Source organism: Arvicola amphibius, chromosome 5 (assembly GCF_903992535.2).
Source record: "Arvicola amphibius chromosome 5, mArvAmp1.2, whole genome shotgun sequence".
Taxonomy (NCBI): domain Eukaryota; kingdom Metazoa; phylum Chordata; class Mammalia; order Rodentia; family Cricetidae; genus Arvicola; species Arvicola amphibius.
Genome location: NC_052051.1, coordinates 13,157,531 through 13,171,546, shown reverse-complemented (window position 1 = coordinate 13,171,546; position 14,016 = coordinate 13,157,531). Strand labels below are relative to the sequence as shown.

At 52.0% G+C, this 14,016-nt stretch overlaps 1 protein-coding gene across 2 annotated transcripts in view; it reads right to left on the bottom strand.

Moving 5' to 3' along the window:
* The window catches only part of Slc13a3 (solute carrier family 13 member 3), a 63,801-nt gene that overhangs the window by 49,616 nt on the left and 169 nt on the right, over positions 1-14,016 (bottom strand). The gene's annotated exons all lie outside the window — the stretch shown is intronic.

Here is a 14,016-nt window from a genome sequence, read left to right as displayed (position 1 = left end):
TGTCTTGCTATGGCACCTGGCCCCTCAGACGGCCATCGTCTCCAGGCCTCATTTTCTGGGCCCTCCACTGTCAGTATTTTTTTGTTTTGTTTTGTTTCTGAGTCATCTGATCTTCCCCTCCGGAGTCAGAACCTCTGGGCAGAACCAAAAGCAAAGAAGTTACTCAGAGCAACCCAGAAAGGAAGCTGGGATGGTCAAGTGTCTCCTCATTGACCTCTAAGAAAATTCAAAGGAACTGTACCAGCAGCTGCTACCATGACCTGCCTTGAGGAGTAAAGGGAAGCCAGCACTTCAAAGATGTAGCTGGCAGCTGTGTGGTCATGTGGTTGATCTGAGTTCATGAAAAGGGGCCTAGAGGCAGAAGTGCAACCCATCTGCTCTGAGGTGCAGTGAAATCGTGACGGCCATGGGTTTTCCACCTTAGCCTACTCTTCCACTGGTGGCCAGGACGCAGACCTGAGAGCGCCATGTGTGCTCTCCATGGTCCTGAAATTTTCCCCAGCCTTTCCAGGTCTCAGCTTTTACATCTGTAAGTTGGGGATTTTAAGACAGAGCAGACCATTTTAGCACAGGGTCCTGGGGTCCCTCATAGTCCATCCACATGTTGGTATTACCTTCAGGATTGAAGGTGTGCACACTCCCTCAGCGTATCTGCTCAATATTAGAGGTGTCTGTGGGCACCAATTTAAACCATTTCATGCTGGGCATGGTGATACACACCTGTTATCCCAGTACTCAGGATGACTGAAGCCAGAAGACAGAGGGCCAGCAGTACTTTCCATCCCTAGGAGCCTGAGCCCCATTTTACCCCTACCCCTCCCAGTGGTCCTTGAGACAGTGAAGCCCAGTCGTGGCTCTAAGCTCCCCTCCAGTGGGGAGTTCCCCCTATGAAGCATGTTTTTTCTTCACCCAGAGTGCTGTCAGAAAAGCAAGACTGATCCATGCAGGGCCCACCACTTACTCTGCTGTACCCTGCCTGCAAGCCTGTGTGGCCTGGTTTGTACCGTTTCTTCATCCCTGTAACTGGCATCTACAGACCTGAGCATGGAGGTGAGCAAAAGCCCTGTCTTCACGGAGTTTGGGGCTAGAGGGAGGAGAGATTATGGGCTGTGGACCAGCTATCAACTCCAGCTAGTGACAAGAGGCTTAGCCTAGATAATCCCACCAAGAGCCCACAATACATGAGTGAAGATAAACTCTCTAGAGAGAGGCCTTTGAAGTGAGGCTGAGTGACAGTCCCTGAGGAGAGGGTCAGGCAGAGTGGGCAGGCCTATCAGAGCTGTCCCTTGGCAGCCAGAGCTGCCACTTTTATCCCAACTTAAGCCCCAGGACAGACCTTTACTCTGAACCTTACTTGGTAGATCAGTTGAGTTTTTGAGTCAAGAGTCTTGTGTAGCCCAGGCTGGCCCCAAACTTACTACATAGCCATTGTCGGCCTTGAACTCCTAGCCGCCCCCACTCCTTCTACTTCCTGAGAGCTAGGACTCCAGGCATGCACCACCGGGTCCTAGAGCACAGATTGTGTACTTTCCCCAGACTAGGAGCCCCTCTCCCAAACCTGCTCTGTGGGGTGCCCGGGGCTCACTTTTGTCCTAGTCTGGATAGGAGCAAGGGCAGAGTTGGCAGCTGGTTGCCCCTTGATCAGCCAAAGTCACACCAGGGCTACCCTGACGCTCTGACTGGAGCCCTGCCTTCTCACAGGAAACATTGTAATTCCTCTGCCAAAGTAGGCCCAGTTTCAGCTCCTAGGTCAGACCTCACCACAGGGATTAAAGTCTTTACACAAAGCATGCAGGGGGATGGGGAGAAAATGCCGTGTCAGAAAGTTAATTTTTGAGCTGGGGAATGATTTCCAGGCAGCCCAGGTGACTTTTCCCCCTTGCTCCAGGCTGGCCCCTCTGCCTGTGAGGGAAAGAGAAGGAAATAGCCAAGAGTAGGGGCTCCAAGAACCCCAAATCCACTCTAGTATCCCTTCCTCTCACCAGCTTCCCTGGAACCTTTATCAGGGTGCCAGTGGGTGGTGACCAGGATGGTAGTAGAGAGTCAGGTGACCCTTAGGGGATAAGGAAGGAGACCGGCTGCCCACAGTGCCACCTGCTCCTTCCTTGGGGCTCATGTAGGCCCCAGGAACGCGCAACCACTGTTAGGCCCCAAACATTGTGAAGGAAACAGCCAAGCAGGGCTGGAAGTGTCAGGCTTAGGGGCTCAGGTTATAGTGTGTGACCTTGGCCAAGCCACCTACTTCTCTAAACCACACTTCACAGATAGCATGGGGACAATGGCACCTTATTACCACCATAGAGGGGTTGGCATCTGAAAGACAGGCAGTCCCCCACAAAGCAGGTTTGGGACCTGGTGGGGGGCAGCAGTAGACAGGGAGCCGAGAGGGAGACAAAAACCTGGACCCATAGGAACCTGCAGCTTAAGGAGTGGTGTCCAGTGCCATGGTGCCTGGGTTCGAATCCTGCCTCTATCACAACTCTTTTCAAAAGAATTTCAACGTCTTAGCACAGCTATGATGAGGGTTCTCTATCTCTGGCAGCCAAGCGTGGTACAGTCAGTCACATCCGCAGGCTACAAGTGTGAGGCCACTTCCCCGCAGATGGCTGTCATTGTGCGCCCATTACAAGCTTTTTACATTATGTTTGTCCTACCTGGTGGCCTAACCCTCTGAAGGCTGAAGCAGGAGGATTGAAAGTTTGCAGCCAGCCTAGGCTATGTTATAAGACTCCTGTCTCAAACAAAGCCAAACAAAAGGAGGCAGGCCTCAAACTTTGCTCCTGACTTCTGCAAGGGACTCCAGGTCTTTTCTGTGATGTCATTTAGACACGGACGCTGAAGAGACGAGTGTTTGGAGCACAGACCACTGGTCGGTGGCCCACAGGCCTAACAACACAAACAAGAGCCCAGCAGAAACACGGTCCACCACGCCAAGAAGCAGCCTAGTCAGAGGCTTCCACTAGTAAATGAGAAACCTGCGAAGGCCTCAGAGGCCCAGAGACAAGGCCAGAAGGTGTCATCCAGTCCTAGGCACAGACTCTGTGCCACAGCTCCCAGACTTCAGGAGCTCTGGGGCAAGAATTTATCCCTTCTGAACCTCCCATGTGTCAGTTTGTGAATGAGGTTTACAGAAGGCGCGTTCAGAGTACCAGAAACCTATGAGTCTGACTCTCAGGTTCCCCTGTCTGTCTCACAGAAAGCCACTAAGCCCCCTTGGGTTCTCAACAGGGAAGAAAGGAGGGCCTGGAGAGGTCAATGCTGCCCCTGTCCCCACACATCCATAGGGGAGAGAGCAGGGACTGGAAAGCTAGCTGGTGGGGAGCGGGAATGTTGTCCCCTGCCCCTGCTCAGCGCAGTGCTGACCCTTGGACTCATTAGTAGATGTCCCGACAAGTTCAAGCTTCTGCAGCCATTCATTAAAAGTGGTCCTGGGGCAGCTCACACTCTGGCTGCCTAGCCCTCACTAATCATTCACAAACCAGCAGCTGGGCAGGCGCCAGTCAGGAATGGCCCCAGATCAGGAGTCCCCGCAACCTGACTCAACCCTCAGCACTGTGTTCCTCTGGGAAAAGAAGCTGACTCACTGTATGACCTTGAGCAGCTCCTACCCTGGCTGTGCCTCAGTTTCCCCAACTGTCCCACAATCCCATCAACTCTAAACATGGAGTCCAGGAGAGACCTTCCACCCTTAGCAGCCCAATGCAGTCAGGAGGCCGACCTTCTCTGGCTTGGGGAGAGTCCATCCCTGGTGGGATGAGCTTCAAATCCCATCTATGTTGTTCCAGTCTGTGACCAGGGTCCCAGGGGGTTGCAGGTAGAAAGGCTAGATGTTCAAGGTCATCCTCGGCTATGTGAAGAGTTCAAGGCTAGCCTGAGCTACCTGAGACCCTGTCTCAAAAGCAAGAGAATGCTTCCTTTGACTTTGTATTGAGCACATGAATCTGAGGCACCTGTGTGCCTGGTTCTGGTGCAAGGCTGAGCATGACAGACGGGTCCAGTGTGCCTTGTGTCTGTGCAGAGGAAACGGAGGCCGGTGAACATGTGCCTGGCTTCTACTCGAAGGGGGATCTTAGCCCAGCCCAGATGCTTCATGGGTTAGTTGCCTTATCGCCTTGTGTCCATGGCTTCCTGGCATGGGGTCACTTGCCCCATCTCAGTAATCTGTCATTGTCCTACCCAGGAAACTGGTCCTGTGCTCCCAGGCCTGACCCTGGGACCCTCCAGTTCCTTTTGACAGGGAGCCTCTACCACTCACAGACCCTCCCTTTCCAGGGCTCTTTGAGCCAAAGATAAGAAGGACAAGAGAGTGGCCACTGAGATGTTTCTCTGCACAGGCAGCTCACTAGCACACATGAGCCTTGTTCCAGCTTAGAGGGAAAGAACGGGGGCTCTAAGAAGTGAAGAGGAGAGGCCAAAAGGGTTCCTGGATGAGCCTCATGTCCCATTAAAGCCACCAGTCACCAGCTTACTGTAACGTAAATATCTATACTCCATGCTAGTTCTCAGTACTGGAAAGGGCTGCCCAAGCACCCCCAAGGGGCGTTACTCCTCAGTTTCTCAGATACGCAAACCAGTCTACCCCCACATCCCTGCCAGCTGCTTTTAAGCTGTCTTTTTTTTTTAAAAAAAAAAAAAAAAAAAAACAGAGGTGGAAACTGCAGCGTAGAGAATCTGAATATCTTTCCCAAATTCAAAGAGCCAGTAAGGGGAAGAACAAGACTAGCCCAAGTCACTATCCCACCTGCTTCTGGAGTCCATACCCACCTGGAGGTGATTCTGCAGGATGCACCAGCTCATGGTAGGCAGGCCCTTGCTCAGTACACAGCAAAAGACCTTCTGCGGGAAGGTTCTGTGTGCTCTTCCACTCCCTGACTACCCTCTGGCTCCACTTGGAGGGTGGGTAGAGCTGTCTATAGGTTCCTTCTTGCTAAAAGGTGAGCCTGAGGCTGGGAGGACTGGGACAGAAGCACCCTCAGGGTGACTGTCTCAGCCTCGGCAGCTTGGTCAAGTAGCTGAGCTGCACCAACCCCACTGGGTGACTCCTGGAAGGATGGGCCCATTGTGCTGAACACACACCGAGGCTCGGAAAGGGCAGCAGCTCACCAGTGCTGCTTATCTAACACCTGGAGGTGCGACTCCAGGCCAGCTCGAGACGGCTGCTGCGCTCGGAGGTGTGGTGAAAAGGGGGGTTTGTGCTGGACAGGGTGGGGACATTGAAGAAGGCTGCCCAGGGGAATGATGGGTCAATCACACACTAAGCTGGGACTCTGGAAGTGTCTGGGGCTCGCTGGAAGACAGATTTTATGGAGATTGGAATGGACATAAGTAGTTGAGCCGAAGGTGGGGAAGGGAATTTAGGCTTAGCCATTGGGTTTAAGGCCTGGCTTTTCAGCCAACTGTATAATATTGAGCCTTTCTATGCCTGAGTTGGTCATATCATCTGATGAGTGCTGGGTGGCCCTAGCACCTGCCAGGTACCCTGGGGAAGCAGCCGTGACTCACACATGTTAGTTCTTTGGTCTCTCTAGATGTCTAACTTTGCCATTAGGAAAGTTGGGCCACAGTGGGATCAGCAAGCTGTGGGTACTGCTTGGCCTCAGAGGGTCATGGAGAGGTAAGGGCTGGGAAGCAGGGTCATCCTGGCTCTCCTGGCTCTGGTCAACTCCAGGCCCAAGCCCTCTGTCTTCTGGGCTCTTGGGATCTGGATGGTGCCTTACTTGAAGAGGCAGAGATAACTTCCACCTTCCAACACCCAGCTGTACCCTGCATGTTCTCTCTCTCTCTCTCTCTCTCTCTCTCTCTCTCTCTCTCTCTCTCTCTCTCACACACACACACACACACACACACACACACACACACACACACACACACAAAATTCATATGGGATCACAGATAGCCCAAGCAACCCTAAGTAGTAGAAACATAGTTGGAAGGGTCACCACACCTGACCTCAAATCATACTACAGAGCTATAGTGACAAAGACAGCCTGGTGTTGCAGAAGAACAGACAGGTCGACAGGAACAGAATTGGGAACCTGGAAATAAACTGACAAAGCCACCTAGGTTTTGACAAAGGAGGCAAAAATGTACATTGGAAAAAGGAAAGCTTCTTCAACTGGAGCCAACAGAACTAGGAATCCACCTGCAGAAGACGGACATTTGATTTCCGCTTTCACCCTACCCAAAAATCAGTGTGAGAGAGATGAGAGACTTTGACTTTAAAATCCAAAACGCTGAACGTCCTAGACAACAGCCAAGGAAGGCTCCTCAAGGCAGCAGGGTCGGTAAGAACTGTTGTCTGACCAGAATACCTACGGCATGGGAGCCAGCCCCAAGTACCAACAGCTGGAACTCTGTGGAGATAAAGTCAGCACATGGAGAAGGAAACAGCCAGCAGAGTTAACAGTTGGCATGGGAGGTTCATGGGATGGGCAGCAGTCTTTTCCAGGTCTGCTTCAGACAGGGGCTAAGAGCAGAACTTACAAAGAATCTCAGAAATTAAAAGTCAAGGCAATAAATCCATCAGCAAATGGGCAAATGAAAAGAATAGGCAGCTTCCAAAAGGAAGGAGAAAAGGAAGAAGGAAGGAAGGAAGGAAAGAAGGGAGGGAGGAAGGGAAGAAGGAAAGAAAGAAAGAAAGAAAGAGAGAGTGAGAAAGAAAGAAACACAAATAGCCAATCCCTAATTTTGAAAGTGTTCAATATCCTTAAGTCAGCAAAATGCAAATGACAGGACCTGGAGTTTTCTGGGTATATCCCAGGAGCAGAATAGCTGGCTCATGTTAGTGCTATTTAAAATGTTCTGAGGACCCTCCAAGCAACTTTCCTTGATGGTCCTATGAATTTGTACACCCACCAGCAGTAAGGGTTCCTCTTTCTCGACATCCTCTCCAATATTTCTGTCAGAATTTTTTTTAGTATTATAATATTTATCTCTGCCATAGTAGTGAGTGCTCTTAACCACTGAGGTGTCTCTCCAGTCCCCTGTTGTCATGCTTCTTGATAAAAAGCCATTGTGACTGGGGCAAGGGACTATCTCAAAGTAGTTTTAATTTGTCATGAACCAGTCAGGGCAGCTCAGTGCAATGCTTGGACTATTCTATACCATGGTTGCTTCACACACATGTGTGGAGCTGCCCTGAACATCCCTGAGCTGGCACATGAATCTTGAACTGTGGTTCTTCAAGGACTTCTGGTGAATGGGGAGAGGTCCCTCCCTGCATTGGGTTGGGTTGGGTTCCAGCATTTCCCCCTCAGAAGAGTATGATGCATTGAACACCGAGGGCCCTCTCAGCCCAGCCTACAAATTAAGGTATCCTTGGGAAACTGTGAGTCCTCACCGGGCTGGGTGGCAGAGGCATGCCAGCCTGGAGAGCCCTTCTCCAGTGTCTTCATCCTTTGGGTTGCTGCCACACCTGGTGTGGGTTTCAGAGACATAGCATAGGCACTGGTCCCCTCGTCTTGCAGGCAGTGGGAGCCAGCCTTTATTAGGCACCTGTTGTCACCAAGCATTTTTGTTTTCCTGACAAATGGGTTTCACTGAGCCACTCTGCAGGGGAGAAAGTTGAGGCTGGGGAGCTGGGGAGGGAAACAACTTGCCAGGAGGCTGTGTGGTCATGTGTCTCTTTCCAAGTCCCTGATGCACCTGCACTGGAGGCAGCAGCGTGGCACTGGCATGCTGAATGTGTCTTCAGGGTCTGGGGTATCAGAACCCTTGGTTCATCAGTGCAGAGAGCACTGTCCTGTGGGGTTGGGTCAGGACACTCGATCTAGCCCCCTGCTGCACCACCAGGAACCACGCGGGCCTGTTTACACACCTGGCAGAAGTATGGACAAGTGGAAAGCTGGCTGGGCCTCAGAGGACTACGGCTGGGGTCCAGAGCTAGGGATGCCCACAAGCGATGGGAGGCTGGCCACCTAGCTGGGACGACTCCTAGGATGCTCTGGGGTTCCCCAGTGGGGAACCCAGGCCTGCTTCCCTCTGTCTCCTGACCTCAATCTCCCAGCTGAAGAAGCAGAGGCTGTTGTTTTCAGTTCAAGTGTGCCACAAGTCAGATGTGGGCAGCAGTTTTAAGAGGCGTACACACTCTGAAACCAGGACTTGTGTTTAAACCCAATCTTGACCACTCTGCTGTTGACAAGTTCCCGCCATGTGTCAGGCAAAGTCCTAGACCTTAGGGACCCAGAGGGAACCATAGCAGATGGGGCTTTGCTCTGACGCTGCCCGCAGTCCAGGGTGAGAGGTCACTGAACAAAGCCAGGGACCTGTGCACGACTCCTTGCAGACAATGAAGCGGAGTAGCTTTGCAGGGGTTCTGCAGGGTGAGTGGGTCAAGATCTTTCAAAGTGGTCATCCAGGAGGACTCCCTGGAAGTGATGTCTTTGGGCCTAAGACTCGATAACCAGAGGAATCCAGCTGCGCAGATTGGTGCAAGAGAGTTCAGGGACAGAGAAAGTGCAAAAGCCCTGAGGCAGGCACAGCTGGGCAGGTGTGAAGAACCGGCAGGCTCACAAGTGTCTGGATGGATGATAGTAGGTAAAGAAGCAAGGGCAGGAGAGAGTTTCTGCTCTGGTGGTCTGACACTGGGAGGGGCTGCATCACCCAAGATGCGCGGATTCCTAGAGGCTATAAGAAGTCTGCAGCATTGCTCATACGACAGAGGAACCATTGCAGAGCCCACACTCCTGCTGCCTTTTCAGAGGGACTTGCGCTCCAGGCTGCTCTTCACCTCCCCAGATCAGTTCAGGACCAGACACTATCTGGGAACAACCCTGTGTCCCAGAGCCCACTGAGGTCCTCCCAGTGGGCAGCCTTGACCTGTAGCCCTGGCTTAACTTTCATTCCTATAGAAGAGTCTCCTGCCTTCCTCTCTCCCTCCCTCCCTTTGTCTCCTGCCGGCCCTGGGCTTCCCATGTTCCCTTGGTGGCATGGTGGCCTGCTCCTGTTTCTAGGCACCCGTGAGTGTGACGTGCTTCTTCCTCCATGACAGTCCCCTTGTGTCTAGGAGCTCACTGATAAATCCCGGCACCCCGAGAAGAGGTGGCAGGTAGACGACAGCCCGATGTAAGGCAAGACCCGGAAGTGACTCAAGACCTCTACTAATGTTCCTGCTGCTCTGCTGCCTGGAGTCCTAGAAGCTGCCTTTTCTGATGTCATGGGATCGGTTCCATTGAATACAGTGCACCACACACATGGTAGGCTCTCAGCCAGACTCAGAGTAGGTGCTTAGCCAATGTGACTTCTGTCAGTTCCTACTCTCCGGGGTCAAGGTGTCCTGAAGTGTGGGGCAGTCTGAGACCCTCTTCCCTGCCTCTCCCAGTATTGTCCTGCCCTCCTCCACCATGTTCCTACTCCATCCAGGCCAGGAACAATCGATGGGACAGATGACCCAAGGTAAAAGCTTCTCCGTTTGTCCCTGCCACCCCAGCACCATGGGGACAAACAAAGCTTTGGTTCTGCCTGGGAAGCACCCTACGGCAGCCATCAGCCAGCACTCACAGAGCCAGGCCCCAGGATCTGCAGGGGTGGGCAGGGAGGACCACAGGAGCTCAGGGGCTCCTTCAGGGTCACCGGAGGATTTGTGAGAAGTGTACCGCGAGGGCTTGGCTGGTGACCAGCATTCCTTTGCTCTCTTATGCAACACGTATTTGCTGAGTGTCTACTACACGTCGCGCCCCATGCTGGACTGAAGACACTGTGGTGACGGGGACAGAGAACCCTGCCCAGGGGATTGTAGACGGCATGCCAGTAGATACACCGAACGATCAAGATGGTGAGAGAACAAGGGAAGGGGCAGAGAACAGAGCAAGGTGTGCAGATCTTTTGTTTTCTTTTAGACAGGACTTGCAGGTGGAGGTGGTGAAGGCCTTGGAGGAGGCGAGCAACGTGGATGAAGTGAGTATGTCCACCTCTAAGGCTCCTCAGGAAGCAGTGGTTCAGATACAGGGGAACAGGTGCAAAGACCCTGGGGTGAGAGCCAGTTCTGAGGTCATCACGCCACCTTCCACCTCCAATACCACCTGGTCCATCCTATATAACTCATGATAACGGTTCACCTAGATAACAGGAAGGGTCTTCCCTTCAGTGGGTCAGCTCTGTGAAGTCCCTCTCCCACACATCACACAAGGGCTTTGGGCCCCACCATCTTTGGTGACCATTGTTTAGAAACTTCCTGAACTTGAGAGTCATCAACCATCACGTGGGTGGTCCCTGCGCTTTCGTAGGAGGACCGTGAGCAGTCAGGACCCCCAAACATTCTCACAGTCGCCCAGCGGGGCAGGAGCTCATGCCGAGACTGCCAGATGAAGTACAAAAGGTCAACACAGAAAACTAGATGGGACACAGAAGGCGGACAGGCTGTCCTTGTGCCTCCTCTTCCTTCCCTCTTGTCACTTCTGAAACCAAGTCTGGGCCTGGTGCAGGTGCACCCTTCCATCTCTGCTAATGACTTGGTACCCCGTATGAACCCTGTCAGGTCCTGGGCTTCAGGGAAGCACTGTGTGGCCAGGATCACCAGGCCCTGGAGTCTGCATGCGTGTTGCTGTCTCTGTTCATTCAGTCATCACAATCTTAGATTTTCATACACGGACCCTACACAAAGGCTCCTCTGTAGGTAGGTGTGTTTAAGTCTTCTAGAAAGGGGTGGGGAGCAGTGTGGGACTGTGTTCCTCTATTGAGTAAACAAGAGGAACACAATCAAGTAAATAGCCATGCAGGACCAGTGACTGCTGTGGTGGTATTTACAGCTGGAGGTAAAGTCAGACCCTGTTCCTAGCTTCCTGGGATTCAACGTGGGGTGTGTGTGTGTGTGTGTGTGTGTGTGTGTGTATCTGTGTGTCTGTGTGTATCTGTGTGCATGTGTGTGTGTTCATGTATAAGCAGGTGCTCACCTAGAGACTAGAGGACAACCTTAGGTGTCATCCTCAGGAAGGCTGGCCACCTCCTTAAAACAGTCTCTCAGAGGGGCCCAAAGGATAAGTGGCCATGTTGGAAGGGAGGCTCGGAGGAGCTAGGGACTTGCCAAGATCTGTGGGATGAGAACCCAGTCCTGATTTCAAATCCCACAAACAGAGAAGGAAAAGCCTTCCATGGCCACCCACTGGTATTAAGAATAAGCCAAACACAAGAAAGGGTATCTCTGAACTTGCAGATGAACTACCACCCCCTAAATAGATGACCACCCAGGTCAAGTCTCTCCAGAGACACTTATGATAGGCAAATTTAAAAGTGTGTGTGTGTGTGGAAGGGTGTTCCCCAGGGGGATCCAGCTGTACCCCAAGGCTCAATGTAGTCTCTATTGCAGCTTGCTCAGTGCCCCGTCTGTGCAACATTCTGTAGCAGTTCCATCTGGAACATCCCAACCACCCTTTCTCAGAGCATCCTCAGCGTCACCCACCGGTGCAGCAGTCACAGTGGCCAGAGGGTCAGAGCAGCTGTCTGAGCCTTGTAGGGATCAGAGGAAAAGAAGCTACTCTCTTTCCTCTGGAAGACAGGCTGGTAAGCAGATGGGGTGGCGTTGTTTACAAAGCATGTTATAAAGGTCCCGGTCACACTCACTAGCTATCTGGGGCTACCTGTATGCTTCCACCTCCTGAGACAGCTATTGGTAGAAAACATGGCAGACTCTTGGCTTCCGAAGTTGCTAGGGGTCATGGAAAAAGATGCTCAAGGTTCTGGGAATTCTAGGCCTCAACTTGGCTCACTCCATTCCTCTCAGGTCAGACCTTACATCCTAGTATAAGACATAGTGCCAGGATCTTCTCTGTTCCTGACCCCGGCTTCTCACAGTGGACCAGTTCCATCTGGATCAGTGACCCTGACACATCAGAAACATGTGGCCCAGAGGCACCACAGAGGTTGAAACCAGGGCTGAACTGGGGCAAGCTCTGCTATTCCATGACACACCAAATGGCAGATGCCTAGGCTCTCCGAGTTTCTTCCCTTCTCTGCCACACTCAAGCATTTCCAATGCCACCTACATGGTGACCTTGGTTTGCCTTGGGCTCAGAGGCTTCCTGGAGGCCATCTGATGATGAGGGAAAGGGGGAAGACACTACAGATGCTCCGAGCTGCAATTAGCATTTTCAGATTGGCCCACCAGCCTTAGAGAGGTCATATCCACATGGCCTGTAAGCTACGAACCCAGAATGAGCAATAAAAAGAAAGGCCCTCCATAGAATCACATTTCATGTCACACAACGAATAGAACAGGCCAGCTCCTACCAGCCAGGAACTTGAGGAGAACTATCTAAATCATTCTGAGTGCACAAGGGCCAAGCCTTCTCACCCAAACTGACCCACTTGCCTCCCAAGAGGAGGACCTGCTTGTCAGTCACTAAGAGGCAGTGACATCTAGGGTCACATAAAGAATTCTCACCAGGGAGTCCCACTAACAAGGTCTTTGTTTGATAACTAAGGTATCAGTACAGGGTGCACAACCCCACCTTCTCACACTGCCACACGATGTCATCTACGAATGCTTGAGAACCCACCATTGAGATATATATATATATATATATATATATATATATATATATATATATATATATGTTTTCACTAAGTTTGAGATTCCGGCAGGTTACCAGCCTTGCTGAGTTTTCACATCCCTGCTTGTCAAGAATGAAGGCAAACCCAGTCACCTCCCTGGTTGAGTGGACAGTACAGGAGACAGCTGCAGAGCCTGGCCTGAGACCCTTCCTCATCAGGCTGCCCAGCCTGCCATACTCCCTGCTGCCCACGAATCCGACACAAGGTCAGGCGGCTGTGGCTGTCCCACTCAGTTAAAGCCACGGTAGGAATGCCCTTTCTCTCGGTGAGACATCCTCAGAGACCCATGCTGGTGGACCCGCTCCTGGGTTTACAGTTTCGCCTCTGGGGCAGGGCACACAGCAACCGTGGGACCATTGAGGAATACTGCTCCTATATGACCACCGCCTTTATCCAGACCTCTGCTGGCCCCAAGGACCAGCATCCCAGCTTGACCTTCCATCTTTTCCCGAGCCAGTTGCACCAGCCTCTACTAGCCTCTCATTGGTCCCCAAAGGCAAAGAAAAGATCATCCCATTTTAAAGCTAAGAAAAATGAGAGCCAGAGAAGGAAGGAGGCTGGGGAGCCCCCAGGCCAGCGATTCGCCCAGGGCCCCATTGGTCTTGGCAAGGGTGACATACTCCTTCTGCAGTTATTTATTTGCTCTCTTCAAAGTCAACAGGGTCTGATAGGCTGGAGAAGTGAGCACCAAAGAACTCGCTGAACAATAACCTAGGGACACCGTTTCTTGTCAGGCATGATGGAGGCCTTCTGCAGGTTGTTCCTGGGGCCCAGCTGCTTCCTCTTGGATGTCATATTTTAAATGACACCTTCAGCTATCCTTTATTTTGTGAACATTGACTAATTTATTGACGTGGCCAAGAACCTTCTGGAATAGGCTAAGTGTGATGGGGTCTTGCACCCTCTGGGTACTGGTGCTGGAGCCCCTAGGAACTGGGGGTTCTCGGCACTCGGCTCCTCACTCGAAGGCACTCTGAGAGTGTTGCTGTCTCCAAGCCTTAGCTGTGCCAGCTTGAGCTGGGCCTCTGTAGAGACTTTTCAGAGGTGACGCAGGTCAGGTGGTGTCTCCTCTAGGAAGCGCTCAGGAAGGTGTTGGTCTCCAACCATTGAGCAACTTTGTACAGAGCAAAAGCAGCTGGCACGCATTAGGCGCTTACTACATACCAGGCTAGTTCTAAGACACCGACGTACACTGACTCCTTCAAATTCACCGTGTTGCGTTATCGCATCCCCTTTTTAGATAGAGGTAAGCAAACCAAAGTTCAGAGAGGTTAAGTGACTGGCGGCCCGTCACACATTTGTCACTGTGAAGGGAGATGCCCCAGTAGCAGCAAGCAAGCGGTTAGAACTCAAAATCTAGAATTCCTTTAGAAGTGGGGAAGAGTCGGAGCGCCCAGAAAGGCAAAGAAGGGAGAAGAGGATCCGGTGTTTCTAGTGGGAGGTAGGCTCAAGCGGGGAGGGTCTCGGCCC